Below are 6,000 nucleotides of genomic sequence, written 5' to 3'. Positions count from 1 at the left end.
CATTCCAGTTTCAGTGCCTCACTAGCTGTCCGGATAGGCAGTGTTATTGTCCATCTAAATTGAAATATAGATAAATAAACAAACCACTTGAATTCACAAATAGTTGTGTCTCGGGTACTGTTACACATCATTTAGCTGTTAGGTTGACTAAAAAGGTATTTATCATATTTACATGAACACAATATAGTTTGTAGCGCATCTTATGCTCATCTTGAATGGTAAACCTCTAGTTATTAACCTGTTGCGTCGCGCAATCCCGGATCCGGGATTCTATTTATAGCCTCAAGCTCATTAGCATAACGCAACATTAACTATTCATGAAAATCGCAAATGAAATGAAATAAATATATTTGCTCTCAAGCTTAGCCTTTTCTTAACAACACTGTCATCTCAGATTTTCAAAATATGCTTTTGAACCATAAAAATTGACTAATTTGTGTAAGAGTATGCAAAGCTAGCATAGCATTTTGAGTAGCATTTAGCACGCAACATTTTCACAAAAACCAGATAACCAAATAAATAAAATAATTTACCTTTGAAGAGCTTCTGATGTTTTCAATGAGGAGACTCTCAGTTACATACCAAATGCGCAGTTTTTCCTGAAAGCGTCTGTGTGTAGGAGAAATCGTTCCGTTTTCTACATTGCGTCTGGCTACCGAAACGAACCGAAAATTCAGTCACCTACAACGTAAAACTTTTTCCGGATTAACTACATAATATCGACCGAAACATGGCAAACGTTGTTTGGAATCAATCCTCAAGGTGTTTTTTCACATATCTCTTCATTGATATGCAGTTCGTGGAAGCTTGCTTTCCTCTCTGTATCCCATGGAAAAATACTGGCAGGTGACTTTTGCGCACCAATTTCGGCGCAGGACACCGGGCGGACACCTGGTAAATGTGGTCTCTTATGGTCAATCTTCCAATGATCTGCCTACAATTACGTCACAATGCTGCAGACACCTTGGGGAAACGACAGAAAGGGCAGGCTCATTCCTCTCGCATTCACAGCCATATAAGGAGACAATGGAAAACAGAGCCTCAAAAATCCTGCTCATTTCCTGGATGCCATCTCATCTTGGTTTTGCCTGAAGCTCACGTTCTAGGGCAGGCACAGAGAATATCTTGGTAGTTTTGGACACGTCAGAGTGTTTTCTTTCGAAAGCTATCAATTATATGCATAGTCGAGCATCTTTTTGTGACAAAATATCTTGTTTAAAACGGGAACGTTTTTCATCCAAAAATGAAATAGCGCCCCCATAGATGTAAGAGGTTAACAACACTGTCATCTCAGATTTTCAAAATATGCTTTTCAACCATAGCTAAACAAGCATTTGTGTAAGAGTATTGATTGCTAACATAGCTATAAGCCTAGAATTCAGCCAGCAACATTTTCACAAAAACAAGAAAATAATTCAAATAAAATAATTTACCTTTGAAGAACTTCAGATGTTTTCAATGAGGAGACTCTCAGTTAGATAGCAAATGTTCAGTTTTTCAAAAAAATATTATTTGTGTAGGACAAATCGCTCCGTTTTGTTCACGTTTGGCTATGAAAAAAACCTGTATACAGTTATAGCCTCAAGCTCATTAGCATAATGTAACGTTAATGATTTCTGAAAATCGCAAATAAAATGAAAATAATGCGCCTGCTCTAAAGCTTAGCCTTTTCTTAACAACACTGTCATCTCCGATTTTCAAAATATGCTTTTGAACCATCGCTATTCACTAATTTGTGTAAGAGTATGCTAAGCTAGCTTAGCACTTTGAGTAGCATTTAGCACTCAACATTTTCACAAAAAATAACAGATAACCAAATAAATAAAATCATTTACCTTTGAAGAGCTTCGGATGTTTTCAATGAGGAGACTCTCAGTTACATAGCAAATGTTCAGTTTTTCCTGAAAGCATCTTTGTGTAGGAGAAATCGCTCCGTTTTGTACATCACATTTGGCTACCGAAACGAACCGAAAATTCAGTCACCAACAACGTCAAACTTTTTCCGAATTAACTCCATAATATCGACCGAAACATGGCAAACGTTGTTTGGAATCAATCCTCAAGGTGTTTTTTCACATATCTCTTCATTGATATATCGTTCGTGGAAGCCTGCTTTCTTCTCTGAATTCCATGGAAAAATACTTGCAGCCGAGGTTTGCGCACCAATTTCGGCGCAGGACACCGGGCGGACACCTGGTAAATGTGGTCTCTTATGGTCAATCTTCCAATGATATGCCTACAAATACGTCACAATGCTGCAGACACCTTGGGGAAACGACAGAAAGGGCAGACTCATTCCTCTCGCATTCACAGCCATATAAGGAGACAATGGAAAACGGAGCCTCAAAAATCCTGCTCATTTCCTGGATGCCGTTTCATCCTGGTTTTGCCGGTAGCTCACGTTCTAGGGCACGCACAGAAAATATCTTTGCAGTTCTGGAAACGTCAGAGTGTTTTCTTTCCAAAGCTACCAATTATATGCATAGTCGAGCATCTTTTTGTGACAAAATATTGCTATTAAAACAGGCACGTCTTTTTATCCAAAAATGATATAGCGCCCCTAGAGTTTCAAGAGGTTAATGCATGTTATTAATCATGATATTTATTATAAGATTATTACAGGTAAGAATGTAGTTTACAGAAGGAGAATAACAATCTGGCACGGGGGGCTTTTTTTTGTGGATATCATTGAATTAAATATTTTTTATCACAGATTAGCCATTATATTGACCTCTGTTTATTATCTATCCTGATTGCCTAGTCACTTTTACCCCAACCTAAACTCAACAAAAAAAGAAACGTCCCTTTTTCAGGACCCTGTGTTTCAAAGATAATTCGTAAAAATCCAAATAACTTCACAGATTGTAAAGAGTTTAAACACTGTTTCCCATGCTTGTTCAATGAACCCTAAACAATTAATGAACATGCACCTGTGGAACGGTCATTAAGACACTAACAGCTTACAGACGGTAGGCAATTAAGGTCACAATTATAAAAACATAGGACACTAAAGAGGCCTTTCTACTGACTCTGAAAAACACCAAAAGAAGGATGCCCAGGGTCCCTGCTCATCTGCGTGAACGTGCCTTAGGCATGCTGCAAGGAGGCATGAGTACTGCAGATGTGGCCAGGGAAATAAATTGCAATGTCCGTACTGTGAGACGCCTAACACAGCACTACAGGGAGACAGATCGTCCTGATCGTCCTCGCAGTGGCAGACCATGTGTAACAACATCTGCACAGGATCAGTACATCCGAACATCACACCTGCGGGACAGGTACAGGATGGTAACAACAACTGCCCGAGTTACACCAGGAACACACAATCCATCCATCAGTACTCACTGTCCGCAATAGGCTGAGAGAGGCTGGACTGAGTGCTTGTAGGACTGTTGTAAGGCAGGTCCTCACCAGACATCACCGGCAACAACGTCGCCCATGGGCACAAACCCACCATCGCTGGACCAGACAGGACTGGCAAAAAGTGCTCTTCACTGATGAGTCACGGTTTTGTCTCACCAGGGGTGATGGTCGGATTCGCGTTTATCGTTGAAACGAATGACCGTTACACCGAGGCCTGTACTCTGGAGCGCGATAGATTTGGAGGTGGAGGGTCCGTCATGGTCTGGGGTGTTGTGTTACAGCATCATCTGACTGAGCTTGTTGTCATTGCAGGCAATCTCAACGACGTGCGTTACAGGGAAGACATCCTCCTCCCTCATGTGGTACCCTTCCTGCAGGCTCATCCTGACATGACCCTCCAGCATGACAATGCCACCAGCCATACTGCTCGTTCTGTGCGTGATTTCCTGCAAGACAGGGATGTCAGTGTTCTGCCATGGCCAGCGAAGAGCCCGGATCTGAATCCCATTGAGCACGTCTGGGACCTGTTGGATCGGAGGGTGAGGGCTAGAGCCATTTCCCCCAGAAATGTCTGGGAACTTGCAGGTGCCTTGGTGGAAGAGTGGGGTAACATCTCACAGCAAGAACTGGCAAATCTGGTGCAGTCCACGAGGAGGAGATGCACTTCAGAACTTAATACTTTTGTTTTTTACCCCCCTTTGTTCAGGGACACATTATTCCATTTATGTTCATCACATGTCTGTGGAACTTGTTCAGTTTATGTCTCTTGTTGAATCTTGTTATGTTCATACAAAAATGTACACATGTTAGGTTTGATGAAAATAAACGCAGTTGACAGTGAGAGGACGTTTCTTTTTTTGCTGCGTTTTCATGCACATATTATCTCAATTACCTCAACTACCTCATGCCCCTGCACGTTGACTCAGTATGGTACTCCTTTATAGTCTTGTTATTTTATTGTGTTACTATTTCATTTTTCTTACTTGTTTAATCTGTGCTGTAGTCAAAATGGTTATATCGTAAACGTGTCCTACCTATATCAGTACACTATTAACAACCATATCATTACGGAATTTATATTCGATCAAATAAGCCATGCAATTTTTTGACAACAAAATTCGACACTCATTGACCTACATTCAAAAACTCTCTTGGTGAGCGAAAAATAATAGAAAACGCCACCTGCTGGAGAGGACAGATTTCGGGCCCAGTTATCCCTCTCGCTTCGCGTCTTCCTCGCTGTTCTTATTCACGATTCCGGTAGTTGCGGACCATTGCGTTATTGACTGTCAATCGTAATTTTGCGACATTTGCGGAACTATGTTACAACGTTGAGCAATAGCGATCATCGGTCATTTCAATTTGAAATTCGATGGTTAGCTTCATTGCACGAACAGGTGGAGTCTGGTTTTCCACGTGTTTCTTGCACAGTAGCCAAGTAAATTGTGCATGTGAAATGCCTGTTTATAAATTGTACTGCTACTAGGTTGTGCATTGGATGAACAGCAGCCTAAACTGGAGAGCTATTCGATCCACAAAACGGATACTGCTTTATTTTAGGACTCGCTTCAGTATTTTGACACATTTCGCTTGGAAATGGAGATTGCCATCGCGCTGGGGTGCTCTGTTGGTTTTACATTCGGAGGACTAGTATTTGTAGCGTATAAACTTGGTTTACTGTATCAGTTGTTTCTTCATAAGGTAAGTCACTTCTGTGTAAACAATGTTTAATTCTAATTTGGTGTCGGCCTGCTCAATTGCTGTCCAGTGAGTGTTTGGGACGAGGCGATTCAGACGGTTAGCAGGCCTGTGCTAACAAGCTAACAGTTAGTAGGCCGGGGCTAAACAAGATAGCAGTTAGCAGGCCGAAATAGCAAGCAAGGAGATAGCAAGGGCTAGAGAGTTAGCCTTTGGGGGACGTCGCGATGGGGTGAGTCTGTTTATTCCTCTTCATGCGGTGACATCGATAGACCGGTCGTGGGTCCGGGTAATTGTAGCCCAGGAGTATGCTACGGTGGTAGGTATTGTAGCCCAGGAGTATGCTACGGAGGTAGCACAGGTGCTCTGGCGGGGCTAGCTTCAGGCTAAGTGGGTGGAAGCGCTAAGTGGGTGGAAGCGCTAGCCAGCAGTAATCGTCCGGGGTTGCGGTTTAGCTAAATAACTAGTTGTGAAGATCCAGATGTTCCGTTTGCGGCGGGAATCCGGGGATAAAAAATAGGTCCGTTATGCTCTGGTTTAGAGTCGCGTTGTTTGAACTGGCGAGAGCTTTCGAGCTAAAGGTTAGCTGATGACCGCTAGCATAGCTGGTAGTTAGCTGGCTAGCTTCAGTTGAGGGGTTCCAGTTCCAAAGTAAATATAAATACTTTAGGAAAAATAGCTACATTGGGTGAGGCGGGTTGCAGGAGAGTATTTGGAAGCTGAGGTTAAGCAAAATGTTTTAAAAGATATGCGAAGAAAAATATGTAAAAATTAAAAATAAACGATATATACAAAGGACACGACACGACAGGACGTCTTACTGCTACGCCATCTTGGTAAATACATATCTATCCTACCCTGATTTTCTAAGGTCTTCGAAAGCCAAGTTAACAAACAGATCACCACCGACCATTTCGAATCGTACCGCACCTTCTCTGC

Source organism: Oncorhynchus masou, chromosome 13 (assembly GCF_036934945.1).
Source record: "Oncorhynchus masou masou isolate Uvic2021 chromosome 13, UVic_Omas_1.1, whole genome shotgun sequence".
Lineage (NCBI taxonomy): Eukaryota > Metazoa > Chordata > Actinopteri > Salmoniformes > Salmonidae > Oncorhynchus > Oncorhynchus masou.
This window is presented reverse-complemented; position numbering follows the sequence as displayed.